The sequence below is a fragment of the Lytechinus variegatus genome, chromosome 3 (genome assembly GCF_018143015.1).
Source record: "Lytechinus variegatus isolate NC3 chromosome 3, Lvar_3.0, whole genome shotgun sequence".
NCBI classification, from domain to species: Eukaryota; Metazoa; Echinodermata; class Echinoidea; order Temnopleuroida; family Toxopneustidae; genus Lytechinus; species Lytechinus variegatus.
In genome coordinates this window covers 56,868,542-56,883,624 of record NC_054742.1, presented here as the reverse complement: position 1 = coordinate 56,883,624, position 15,083 = coordinate 56,868,542, and the positions used below count along the sequence as shown (strand labels likewise).

General features: G+C 36.1%; 2 protein-coding genes across 2 annotated transcripts in view; one reads left to right on the top strand and one right to left on the bottom strand.

Annotated features, from left to right (window-relative positions):
* The window catches only part of LOC121411449 (histamine N-methyltransferase B-like), a 32,525-nt gene extending 22,845 nt beyond the window's left edge, over positions 1–9,680 (bottom strand). The window contains exon 1 of the mRNA XM_041604197.1: positions 9,029–9,680. The gene's annotated coding sequence lies outside the window, so the exon portion shown is untranslated. The remainder of the gene's footprint in view (positions 1–9,028) is intronic.
* LOC121411450 (carbohydrate sulfotransferase 11-like) overlaps positions 1–15,083 on the top strand; it is a 31,909-nt gene that overhangs the window by 1,378 nt on the left and 15,448 nt on the right. The window lies entirely within an intron of this gene.

Here is a 15,083-nt window from a genome sequence, read left to right as displayed (position 1 = left end):
ATAGTCTCTGTTGCGGCATGTCTACGAGATGGCACAGAACCTATCATGACATGACAAGGGCCCGTTAAACAAAGTTTAGCAATCATCGTAGAACATTTTGCTAACGATGGATTGCACTGACTACAGTGTACAATCAATCGTTAAAATCAAGCGTACAATTAATCGCTAACCTTTGTGTTACGAAACCCAGGTCTCCTTTACCTGCATGTCAGACCGATTCCGAGACGAGGATTGGTTGTTACCCAGTCATCACTCTCGTCATTGAAGTTCTCAATGTGTTGTCACGGGTGTATGAGGTCTGCCATCCTAATATCCTTATATGAACCGTCATTCACTCAATTATTACTAATTTAAAACCTATAAAATGGTGTGAATATGTGACTTTAAAAAGAAATGACACAATCGGCATTCACAGTCAAAGAATTGTGTGCAGGACAAGCAAGAGATCGTGGGAGATGTAAGGGGTTGAATGACGTTCGTAACTGACAGAACGTAATGTGAAATTGTCACTTTGTTGCTGATGTATTGGTCATATACTCACTGAATTTAATTTCAAATATATATATATGTATATATAAATAAGGGTTGGCAAAAGGGAAGAACATGAACATGATTTCTAGAATTTACAAAAACAAATATTCCACTATGACCTGGCAAATTAAGGTAATGATCTACTATATATGACCGCAAATGAAAATAGAATACATGTTTCACGTTAATTCGTCATAAAGTATTGGGAATAACCCTCTCTAGTAGTTTTCGCTAAAGTATTACAACCTAAGTAGTTCATATGAATCTATTATGATTGATAAAAAGTAGAGTGATCAGTTACTATATAGTAGTGGGCTTATTTGTGCATACACACAAACAAATCTTTCTAGGTCAATGACTCGTTATTATGCCCCCTTTAAAATAAATGAGAGTCAAATGACTCATTAAATTGAGTCAAATGACACATATAAGAATAAAAATTCAAGATAATTTATTGTCATGAACAAATAAAATAAACTAAATTTGTTTTCGGGCATATAACAAGTAAGTCGAATCACGTAATGAATAGCTCAAGTGAGTCATATGACACTTTATGTGACATACACACAAATATCACAATGATTCTGATGATGTACATCACAGTTGTGTCATATCATTATAACTGTTTCATGGGTTACATAAAGACAAACCGAATATGTAATTTGACTTAGTCCTTTTTACGTAATTTGACTCACGATACAAAACGTAACGAATCCTACAATGCTCATGATTTTTACCACTCTCTTCTACGTTCTCTCTACGATACGTTTACGACTCGTCTATGGCATAAAAGCACACACACGCAAATACACCCACTCAAGGGAAAAATACACTAGCAAAACTGATAAAGTGGGGGTGTATCATGATTTTCGAAGAAAGCTATGAGCATGTTTAAACGACGACCAGACATAAGCATATTTTTTTATTCTTTAAAATATATAAATGAGGTCAAATATTAAAAGCTACCGTTCTTTACACCCTTTTATCGTATATAGCTGTAGGCCATCGTGTAAAGATATAAATAGATCTGATAGCCACTGCCAAAGTGTACATAGACGTATTCTTTAGTATCCACGTGACACCTACATTCAATTAAAGATGCCATTTCTTAACACCTTCATGAATCAATTATATGCTTAATGGGCACTGGGCGCTCGAGATCTTAACTAATGACCCATCTGGCGCTTGCTGAATCGAAGCGATAAAAATTCAACACTTTGCAATTTGTTGACTATGTACAAAATGATAGATCGTTGCCCTTTCAGGTGAACAAGTAATGACGTCTAGAAATATATTCCTCAGAAAAAAAATGCGACATTTCATCTCGAAGACATTTTTTTCTTTTTATTCATTTTTTAATACAACAGCGGCCGTCATACATGTCATAGGGGTTTGGACTCTCAATATACAATTCTTTGCAATGGCCATATCGGCAATTAAGACCCATTTGGTGCAGTTTATATGTACTATACGCTATACCTACTGTCTATTCAGGGTTTTTTTTATATGTTTTGATCAACCAAGAAAGTTCCTCTACAATATTGCTTTTTTTTTTTTTTACATTACCAGCATGATGTATAAAAACGAATTTACAACAATAATGCATGTATCACTTGAATTTAATCAAAGACATGGAGAGTTATAAACATGAACGTCATCAAACAAATTAATTGATAAAACATTTGAAACCAATCTGCATTTTTAGAATTATTTTCCTACAACCCTCCCTATCAATAAGCAAATGTTTGTCTATGTAGGGGCTCAAGTTCGTCATCTCATTCCTGACAATCTTATATTTAATACCAATCACATCCAGACTCGTATTCATAGTGTGTGAGCGTGTGTGTGTCCGTGCTTAAAATTTGTATTTTGCTACAATTTTCAGTGTATCATTTTTACCCTAATCATCTGACTCATTATAAATATTATTGTTATAGTAACTATCATTACTATTGTTATTATGTTGATTGGTTTGTGTTATTATCACCAGCCTGCATATTATGCCCCGGTATTAAAAGTGTTTTGTCACGATCTGGACGCAAGATGCTCGCATATGCTTCACAACGTTTCACAACTTATTTCATTTTGAAAATAAATTCATTTGTTGTGCATGACAATGCTTAGTTTATTCATATTTCAAATTGTAATGTTCAAACGCAACAGTAAGCTGTCTGTCGTTATTTGACAAATTTTAATTCAACCATTGCTCTTTCCCAATTAACTTGTGCATACAAAGTGTATGATCAGTACAATGCAATCGTGCGTTCAAGCCATTGTGTATAAAATGTGTCCCCCTCTCCAAATGTCAATTCAGGCATGCCCCAATTTAAAAGTACATGCAGCAATCAAAGAAGAAAAAGGAGAAGGTGTCTATATGAATTATTTCAATCACTTAAAAGTAAATAGTAAACGAAAAAGATTTGTTAAAAATGCTTCTTTTTTTCATTTTAGGTAAAGAACAAGCAAAGGAATTGATTACATAGCGAAATATTGTGCTTTCTGCTTCGTGACTTTCGTGGCTTTTAAAGATATAACAGTATAAAATATATATTTGGATTTGAATAAAGAAAAAATCAACACGGTCATATAAAGTCAATGTTTGCATGTTACAAAGAACCAAACTCGATAGACAGGTACTTTATTTTTGTAATCGTCCTTGCTACTTTTATCAAATTTGGGGAATCTATGCTTGTTGGTGTGTCGGAGAAAAGAAAACGAGAAAAAAAATAAAAAGGAAGAGACAGAAGGAAAGGGAAGAAAAGAAGGGGGACGGTACTGATATTTGTATGTTTAATAACGTAATAACGATAATGAAATAATGGGAGTGATAATATTGATATTTCACGATGATAACAGATGCACATTCACAGTATTTCTTCACAGTAATCTTCAAACACTGTACGCATCCGTAGAACCTCATAAAGCACCAGTCACATCCACGGATCCTCAAGGATCAGCACTGCAATGCCGGCATGATTAAGGGAGGTCCGGGATAGTTTTGCCCCGGATTAAGCGTCGACGAGCGTTGATTGCTGCACACACGGCATCTTCACACGGATCTACACGGATCATGCCGGCAGAGCACGTTGTCTACACGGATAGTCCGTGCGTCAACGCGGACCAACACGTCAGATACACGGACCAACGTGGCAGCTTTATTGATCAGCACGGCAGACGTAAATCTGCTATAAAAAATTAGCAGATTTTTTGTCTCGACTGCAGGGCTCACAGGCCTAATTCATTTCCCATAGACTCATGTGTTAAAGTGGCACTTAAAAGAATTCTTAAAAATAAGGAGGAAATTCGAGGGTTGAATGTTTACTACCAGTGGAGAGGATAAATGTCTGACATTCCATATCTGACCCGAGGGTACCTCGACCAGCTCATAATAAAAATAAATCAGCATTTATGAAGATTACACCTGACGGGACCAAATTCATAACTTGAGAAAGTAAAATTACCCTAATTCTTCCGCCAGTAAAAATAATTTGGAAAAAAGTAAGTTCAGTAGGTACCCTCCCTACAATCAGTGCTAGATTGTCAGTCATATTCATTCACTTTTGTCAATCAGCAAAATCAAATTTAAAAATTGGCTCGAGTGAATACTATATGGACTGCCAGTTGTGATTAGGCCCGTGCAACCTGCATAGCAGAGTGAGACTGTAGGCACCGCATAGAGATATATACATCTCTATGAGGCACATCTTTTCCGACGACGGCAGCATCGTCAAGATCAAATCTTTAATAACCGAAGGTTAAGTTTTTGAAATGTTATAACTTAGACAGTATATGGGCTTAGTTCCTGAAACTTGGAGATAATGGTTATCAAGTATTACTAAACATCCTGCCAGAGTCTGATGGCACATAATTAAGGTCAAAGGTCATTTAGGGTCAATGAACTTAGACTATGTTGGGGGAATCAACGTCAAAATCTTAACCGAAGGTTACGTTTTTTTAAATGGCATCATAACTTAAGGTCAAAGGTCATTTATGGTCAATGAACTTTGGCCATGTTGGGGTATTTGTTGATTTTCATCATGACCATGAGAGTTTATGGATCTGGTTCGTGAAACTTGGACATGATAGTAATCAAGTATCACTGAACATCACTTATGAGTTTCAGGTCACATGACCAAGATCAAAGGTCATTTAGGATGAACGAACTTTGGCCATGTTGGAGGTATTTGCTGAATTGCCAACATAACTTTGAAAGTTGATCTAGTTCATGATACTTAGACGTTAGAGTAATCAAGTATCATCGAACATCCTGCTTGTGATTCAGATCACATGACCAAGGTTAAAGGTCATTTAGTGTCAATGAACATAGTATTACATTATCATATGAATTGTGGTCTTTTCTTGTGTAAATAACTATTCAATATAGCTGTTTTTCAAAGTCAGCACTGCTGCTATATTGAATGACGTAATGCAGGCGAGACTGTCAGAGGCGTTCCACTTGTGTTTTATTTACTTAATTCTTTTCTCATCCTTGTCGCATCAACATCGTTATTGTTTTCTGAGTGAATTACAAAATTTTCCAAACTTCCTTACACAGTAGAAACGTATATAATATGTATACAACGCCGTTTGCTATATTTACAGTTGAGTGCTTGAAATCTTAAAGGAGAATGAAACATTTGGAAGAAGATAGGTTGTGTGAACATGGTGAAAACAGAAAAATCTAAGAAAGAGATCAACGAAAATTTGAGAAAAATTTGACAAATAATAAGAAAGATATGAGCATTTGAATATTGCGATCACTAATGCTATGGAGATCCTCACATTGGCAATGCGACAAAGATGTGTGATGTCAATGCGACAAAGATGTGTGATGTCACTTGTGAACAACTCTCCCCATTACTTTAGCATATACATGTATTTCACTGAAACTGTTTCTTCAATCACATCTATCAGTATATCATGTCTTCTTTCTATAGGTGGGCATGTAATACAAATTTTTAAAGAATACATCGTGGATAAAGAGTTTGTATCACCATAAGAAAAAGCAAAAAGAGACAGTTGGGATGTATGTTATAGTCTATCAAAGGGAAAGTTGTTCACCTGTGACATCACACATCCTTGTCGCATTACCAATGGGAGGATCTCCATTGCATTAGTAATTGCAATATTCAAATGCTCATTATTTGTCCGATTATTCTCAAACTTCCTCTGTTCTTATTCTTTGATTTTTCTGTTTCGACACAAGCCTACTTGTTCCAAAGGTTTCATTCCCCTTTAAACATTAAATTATAAATTTGAATATTTAATTTTAAATGAACGAAGCATGTTTATGTCACTGGAAAGTTCATAAAGTAAACAGCATTGTATAAAATTGATGTGAAAAAGACACGGACTGCCAAGGATACTCCAGGCAGCCACACGGCAACTACACGAATCTACACGGCAGTTACACGGACCATCCTGTATTGTTTTGCCAACACGACAGTCCACGGATGACGCTGGATGTTTTTGACAGCCAAAAACTGCAGTGTTGGCCTCACGGACGTTCAAGGACGAACACGGACCTCCAAGGCTGCCCAAGAAGCAAACACGGATCTCTCCCCGGATCAGATCCGGGATGGTCTGGGTCTATGTGACTGGGGCTTAACTCGGGTAACAAGACTTCTTTATTATTGGCGGCACTGGCTAAGCAGCTACACTGTTGGGGGGAAACTTTGGAGAGGTTTAATCTGCCTCTCTGATTGGTCGAATAGATACGATCACAACCGAGCAGTTGGCATACCCTCACTTTCGCGACTGTGTGATCATTTTCGATTAGTAACGAGGATTGCCCGCCATACCACCGTGACCGATGTGCAAATTTCTTAACTCCAGAACAATAAATAAATGCGTATAGCTCTTTGCAAGTCAAGGCATCATCGTGTTACAAAATCATTATAATTATAATATTTTCTTCTGTGTGGGTATACTTGCAACAGTATTTGTCTCGATTCAACTTTCTCATTTTATATCCGATTTTGATGAAATTTATACTCATTGGATTTTTTCTCCTTTTATTCAAGTCAACTTCTTGTTGGGGTTGACTTGTCCTAAACGCACAGGCTAACTTATCGAATCTTGATCCCGGATCTTGACTCACCTTGTTAGGTATTAGTTGAACAATCATGTATGAATAGCCGTAATGGAATAATATTTTCTGCATGACAATCTCGTCCCAATTCCACACTTTTTTTTCTCTCTTCTCATATTGTCGGTAAGTAATTTGAGCGAGAGCTTGTAGTTTATTTCATTTACTTATTTTTGCGGATATATCGGTACGGATTTGGATCCGGTCAAGTCATGAACTATACAGAGATATTTTACACCGATGTGCTTTCCTATGAAATTATACTTCGTCACATGATCGCGAATTAATTGACCAAGTTATCAAGAATACTCATGTATATTCATAAGAGGGATATAATGGTAATTAATAGACGTAAGTACATGAATACAGTATGTGGTATATACAGGATCGTCAACATTGAATACTTAAACAAGGTTACGTTGTTTAAATGTCATGACTTTGAGGGTTTATGGACATGATGGATCTTGTTCAAGAAAATAAAGGCAATGGCGTATCACTGAACATTCTGCCTGAGTTTCAGGTCACCTGACCAAGATCAAAGGTCATTTAGGGTTAACAAACTTTATTAATTTTTCATCATAACTTTGAAATTTTATGGATCTAGTTCTAGTTCTACTTGTTGATATCCTTCACACCACAACCGGGTTTTTTTGCGGGGGGTGGCCACATGCAATTATAATCTAGTGAATTGAATGGTGACATGCACTTTTTGAGGGATTTACCAAATCTAAAGACAGGCCAGTATTTTTAAAGAGATCGTTATCATTAACACGATACACTCATGCTATATTGCTCTCTGTCGAGTAATTGCCCATCTTCATTCGAAGTGACTGACTGATTGAATGGTATAGTGCGTGATTATTCCAAGGAAACCAAATAACTTTCAGCGCTTTTCAGATTTTCTGCCTGTCCTGGGGCCTGTTGCAGAAAGAGTTGCGTTGAAACGCAAGTCAAAATATCAAGCGCAAGTCCCAAATACGGGTGTTTCATTGGCTGATAATCAAGTCGCGAAAGATTTCTTGAGTTACCTTTGGTCGCAACTCTTTTCTGCAACGGACCCCTGATTAACAATAATTAGATTATATATTAATGTCTTCTGAGTCAAGTAGACCCGATGTGTTCATTGATAAGGGCGATGATGCATGATTTCATGTAGCATGTGTAGAGGAAGTCTCGTCCAGCCCTGTTCTAATTATGTCAAAGGTTGAGCATGAATAACACACATTTGGCCCCCATTGTGGCCTAAATACAACCCTGCTCCGAAAACTTTTATAAGTTTCATAGTTTTCCATGGCAGCAAGGTTTTATATAGGGGCGATTCCACCGTCAGTCGCATTATACTTTTATGGGTCTTTTGTATTATTTGCTACCGTCAGTTTTTTCAAAGAGTGAGTCTGTCAATTTTATACTGTGAATTTAAATTGACAACAAATGCTCTAAAACAATGTACAGAAAGGTTGCTGCATGTATTTTGAGAACGCTACGGCATATCCTATACTTGATTAGAATCAAGAACGCTAATCACAGTAACAATAACAATAGCAATCATCATTGCAATGATGATTCAATGATTCACGTGTGAAATGGCCCTAAGAGCCGTTTCCACTTTGATGTTCACTTTTAAAACCGCTTTTGGGGACAGTTACTTCTTTCCAACCACATAGTACTTTTGCTTTTAGTTTGCGCATGCAGGGGAAGAGCAGGGACACAAAACGCCTTTCACACGGCAAAATAAAATCGTAATTTGAATGATTCCAGTAAAAAATAAGGCTAATGACGAATTTTTAGCACGTGTGAAACCAAACTAGAACATGATCAGAATCAATTATTATTTTAGATTCACGTGTGAAAAGGCCCAGAGTTCAGTGACATTCATCTCTAATGCTTTCACCGCTTGTAACAGCACGAAAAATAATGAACAATAACATGACATAAGGGGGGTTTACTATTACGTAATCAATTGTTCTTCGCTGAACACTTTGCGAGTGTCACGTCCAATACTATTGTTATTGCACTCTTTTGTTTTCAAGAGGACGTGGAGCCTTCAACTCTGACCGAAGATAATGACTTGCAAAACGAGAAACATCCACTTTAAACGCAATTAACCGCCCTTTCACACGGTTAAAAAAAATCGTAATTTGAAACCAAACTAGAACATGATTAGAACCGCGAATACTAATCACAGTGACGATAACAATGCAATTATTCAATATTCACGTGTGAAAAGACCCTATGATATTTTGTGCTGTATAGTCGATTTTTTACTGGAACTTTATTATGCAAATTGTATTATTCAGTAGTCACCCGAAGCCTGGATGAGTTGACGGCCTTTCCAAAATTCGCTGTACCTAATTTGCTTCAGTAGCTGCCCCAAAACTATAAAACAGTATGACTTCAGAATTGACTTACCGGTCAGTAAACTGCTCCTGCCCTTCGAATCCGTATCCCAGTGACTTTGTCAGATCGCCGGTATTTTGTTCGTTTGCAATGAGTAATCAACCTGGTGTACAAGTTCCTTTTATGAATTTTGGAGGCGCGTCATTTCGTCTTGAATAAACAGTCGGTGGTACAATTCTTAAGCAAAGATCATAATAACGAGGAGAAACGGTTGCCAATGTGGATTGGGTGAAGCGTATTCTCCGTATTTGCTTAGTCCTATCCCCGTAAAGATCCTCTAACACGAATGCCATTTCTCCTCCCCCATGGAAACCATTCAGAAATTTGGAGCCTGCTCGTAATCGATCTTTATCACTTGACTACTAAAGTGTGTGTGTATGTGTAAAGTAGCATGACTTTGTGATGAACTTTATCACTGGGATGATGCATAGAATAGAAATAAAGGAATGTGTTACGTGATGAACGTGCTATAGAGACCTGTGGGGATTGTCTTGTGATTGACTGAATTACTGTAAAGGTGCATAATACGCCAACTTCATCAATAGCGAGTTTTCGCTAAGCGACGCAGAATGGATCCAACAAAGTAGCAAATACATTGAAACTGAAAGTCACAATGAAGTCTTTGTCGGGGGTCGGTAAATCGGAACAGCAGTTTCGTCCGACGTTTCAGAGCTGACGAAAAATCGCTAATAAAATCATGTCATTTGTGGAGATTTACTGACCCTCGACAAAGACTTGAAGAGCATTTGGCAATAGATTCTCTACGTTCCAGAAAGCGTCCTCCTAGCTTTGCGAAAACTCCCTTGTGCTACGAGCCTAATTACATCAGGAAGACTGGAGATATTCGTTCGACCCAACCCATTCGATTTTTTCCATTTGATGTTGCTGATTGACAAAAATGTATGAATATGATTCAAAATCTAACATTGATTCTAGAAATGGTAACTACTGAACTTCCTTCGCCCAAATTGGGAAGATAAATAAATGACTTGGAACTATTGACTGGCGGACTAATTAGGGCTATTTTACTGTTTCAGTTGATGAATTTGATCCATTCATAGTTATCTTCATAAATTGCGATTTATTTTTAAAATAAGCTGGCTACACAGAAAAAACAAAATTATACAACCTGTATAAAATTTTATACAACCGCTGTTTACTATATGAACCTTACAACTGTTGTTTGAAAATTATACAACCCTCGGTTGTTCAAAATTTAAACAGCAGGTTGTATAAATTTTTTATACAAATTATGTTTAAAACTTGGTTTTATACAGCGGTTGTAAAAAGATTTTTATGCAATACTGATTAAATTTTGTGCAACTGTATAAACTATGGTTGTATAAAAAAAAACTGTTCAAAAATGGTTGTATAAAAGAAGGAGGCAAAGAAGAAGGCAAATGAGAAACTTTTATGCTTTCAGTTTCATTCAAGATATTTATTCTTGCATTTCACACCTGCACAGTAAAGTATGCGTGTTTTTACATTACATACATAGGAGGCAATACTCCCAAAACTTTTTTTACAAGGTATCACTTAAAAACACTATGTAACACTGTGGAAGACTGACATACGATATCGGAACACGGACGAGTAGATTCAATCCTGCACAGGGAAAGGTAGAAAATTTGAAATGTGTACAAAATATGAAGAAATGTCCATAACTTATCATTGACGTATTTGCTGCCCTCTTGTTATCAATATTATTTTTAAAAAGCAGAAATTTTCTTATTACTTGTTTCAGTAACAGTAATTTATTTTATTCCCCCCCCCCGCTTTTTTTACAAGAAAATCAGACACCTGTGTGCTTTCACAAATGCGAAAGATTAACATTATCCTAAAAAGATGGGGATCCTTGTAGTGATCTTAAGTATGCAGAAAATCTCAATCCAGGCATTATATCTAAGAAGTACTCTGATAACTAACTTGCAACAGTGAAGAATTCACATTTTTTCATATTTCAAATAGCTATTTGATACATAAATTAATGAAAATTACATTGAATATTGGCATGATAAATTTAGACAAAAATGTCATTACAATTTCATGAAACATTGCAAATAACAAGACTCATAAATATTACATCTATTTCAACCTATTTGATGCCTAAGACGGGGGGGGGGGGGGCTGATAGTCTGATACAGCCCCTCTTATGATCTCGATCGCAACAAAACTTGGTACGAGTGTTACCCGTCGCATAATCTACAAACTAGAAGATCATTTTCTGCGAACAAGCTCATTGCTAATTAATTATGCTAATTTATGCGTAGAATCAAAATTTTGCTTTAACTAACTAAATAATGCCCCTAAAATGCAAATTTGGGGTACACAGACACTTTATATGAATCTGATCAAATGTACAAAAAAAAATCCAAAATCACATTTAATTTTTTTTATGTATTTTATTGTTTTCTAAATTTCTTATGTATTTCTCAATTTTTTATTGTTTTTCAATGGAAATTGTCGGGGACCATAAATAAGATGGAATTAATAAATTTCAATCAGTAAAAGGAAAAATAATGATACATTTGCCTAAAAACTCTATTTGCATTGGATTTGTACACAAATTCACATTTTTGTTAAATTTTGGGTCTGCAAGCACTTACGAAATGCGTTATTTTGGAACCGCGTATCCGGGGGTCGGAAATTCGGTCTCAAAAGTTGCGCGAGGCTTGAATGTAAAGAGTCGGTGAGCGACGCGGTCAAAAAACTTTACATGGCAGCTTTGTTACAAAAAAAATGTCGAGGGGGGGACCGATTCAGCTCCCCTCAAAATTTTTTGACCATGTCGCTCACTAACTTTTTACTTTCAAGTCTGGCGCAACTCTTGAGACCAAAATTGTGACCCCGGGTACGCCGTTCCGAAATTACGCAACATTTCGTAAGTGCATGCAGACCCAAAATTAATCAAAAACGTGAATTTGTGTACAAATCCAATGCAAATAGTGTTTTTAGCCAAAATTCATAAATGTATCAATATTTTTCCTTTTACTGCTTAAAACCTATTAATTTTATCTTTTTTTATGGTCAAAAGTCTCCGACAATTTCCATTGAAAAAAGTAGATAAACAAAGAAAAACAAAAGAAATTTAGAAAACAATAGAACACATAAGAAAATAAATGTGATGTTGAAATTTTTTTTAAATAAATTTGATCAGATGCCTATCTAGAGTATGTGAAACATAAAAAAATTAGCAATTCAGGGGCATTATCTATGATTTTATGCATAAATTATCATAATTAATGAGACATGCAATTTTTTGCAGAATTTGATGTTATAGTTTTGTGATAATGCCATGGGTAACACGTGTGCCAATTTTCGTCTCGATCGCGCCATCCACGGCGGAGATCGTAGGGGGGGGGGCTGAATTAGCCCCCCCCCCCGTCTTCTTAGGCGTCGAAATAGCCCAGTCTATTTAGGGGTGTAGCCACTGAATACTATGTGAGCAAAGCAAATATGAAATATATGTCCTATTACAGAACCAAGCTCAGCATTACTGCAGGCCAAAGTGAAATAAGTGTGCAATGGATGAAAAATTAGAGGGTGGTATCCAATTATGGTACAAAAGATCCTTCGGTTTTAATGCATTGAGCAAATGTTCAGTTGCTGAATATTTAAAGGACAAGTCCACCCCAACAAAAACTTGATTTGAATAAAAAGAGAAAAATTCAAAAAGCATAACACTGAAAATTTCAACAAAATCTGATGTAAAATAAGAAAGTTATGGCATTTTAAAGTTTTCAACAAAATAGTTATATGAACGAGCTAGTTGCATCCAAATGAGAGTTGATGACATCACTCACTCACTATTTCTTTTGTATTTTATTATATGAAATATTTCATTTTCTCATCATTGTCATGTGAAATGAAGTTTCATTCCTCCCTGAACACGTGGAATTCCATTATTTTAACATTTTGTGCTTCAGGCAAGGAGGTCCTAATTGCCAAATTCGTAAAAATTGACATATTGTATAATTCAAACAATAAAAACAAAAGAAATAGTGAGTGACATCATCGACTCATTTGGATTTTACTGGCTCGTTCATATAACTATTTTGTTGAAAATAAGCGAAACTTTGAAGTGTCATAATTTTCCTATTTTACATCTGATTTTGATGAAATTTTCAGCATTGTGCTTGTCTGATTTTTCTTTATTGATTCAAATCAACATTTTTCTGAGGTGGACTTGACCTTTAAATAAATTCAACGATGGAACATTCATAATTAGCATTGAGAAAGTATCGAAATGAGTCAAATTTATCCTGGCACAACAAGTTGGAATAAAGATTGTCATCTAAATGTTTCAGACATGCCTTAGAAGATTCTTTCTTGTATTTGCATGAAATCTGGAAAGATGATGTGTACTGGACTTAAAGTTCTTACAACAAAGATAACAAGAACTGTTCTTCTGCACCAAAAGGTGAAATTATTCAAACAACTCTTTAAATTAGCCAACCGTCATAAAAAATGCCATTTGACCTAAAAATATTTACATGTGATCAATAGAATAACAAACGAGCACTCCTCTTAACCCCAACTAGACCAAGCTTTTTTGGCTGCTCTGTGGGGGGGGTTGCCCCGGGAGCCACTTACATTGACGAGTGGATACCATGCGCGACCTAAAAAACAGGTAAAAAGGATGTCTTTTTAACGACATTTCACGTTGCGTACGTAACGTGATAATGGTGTAAAAAACACAAATATAATGAAAAAAGGGTATCTATTTCGCTAGGAAAATCACGTGTTTAGGGTCAAATTTGCGGGGACGATAAAACAAAATAAAAATGTTTCATAAAGGATGTCCTTTTTGCCCTAACACTTCGTGTTTAGAGTCTGATTTGCACGTAGAGTAGAAGATGGGGTCGTACCAAACCAACTAAGGTAAAGCAGACAACCGAAGGACCCGTAACAATAAAACATTACTTGTTTAGGGGTTCATTTCAGAGAATATTTGCCAAGAGTATCGTTTTGTTTCCAATAGTTGTTAAGGGTAGGGTTTCACACGCCAATACTTGTTAAGGGGTGCATGTTCCGAATATGGAAATTACGTGTTTAGGGTGCTTTTCGAGACCCCATGGTCGCGCATGGTATCCACTCGTGAATGGAAGTGCCCCCCCCCCCCTGCCGATCACGCGAGCAATTTGCACGCTGGTAGTGTGCGATGTAATCTACAAGGCTGTATGGTAAAATTTTCCAAATAATGATATTATTTTATATGAATTAATTTATGGGTAAATCATATTTTTTTTGCTCTAATTCACTTCATATCATAAAGCTCCCAGAATGCTAATTTTTGGTAAAAATATTCTTTGTAGCATTCTTAACAATCGCAATTGAAAAAAACTTCAGTTTGGAAATCAATTTCTTATGTATTTTATTGTTTTAGGAATTTCTTTGTTTTTCAACCTTTTTTTCACCAGATTTATATTATAGCACAGCCTGTTTGAAGCATATAATTATGCTAAAATCAATTGACTTCTGCTGTTTAAAGTAAAAATCATAGCTTTATGAATAGATGCGAAAACTCAATTTGCATTGACTTTGTGGACGAAATCACGTTTTGGAACAATTTTTTGTCAGACATGAACTTACGAAATGTTGCATAATTCGGGACAATGTACCTGGGCATAGTAAATTTGGTCTCAAAAGATGCGCGAGACTTAGTATAAACTCTGAGAGTGGCAGGGTCAACAAATCTCCCGCGGAGGAATGATCGCAGAAAATGTTGGGGAAGGTTGTTTTAAACCCCCCCCCCGGCCTGTTTAGGGTTAAGAAGGGAAAGTAGGTGTTAATTAGCACCTTTTTCATATACTTGCTCACAAAACCTAAAATACTGTATGTAAATGTCAATGAAAGGCTGCCAATATAAGGTTTAAAGGCAAGGTTCATCCTGACATTGCATGTTAGTTGGTGAAAATCCACCAAGAATAAGAGTTATGAAGTTTTAAATTTGTGACTTCACATGCGAGCAGCTCCCCATATTTTATGTGATATCAATTCTATACAAGTGCCTTTTCTAGGGAAATTGGAAAATGATTTTACCTGTGGATTCAATGTTATCAGAACA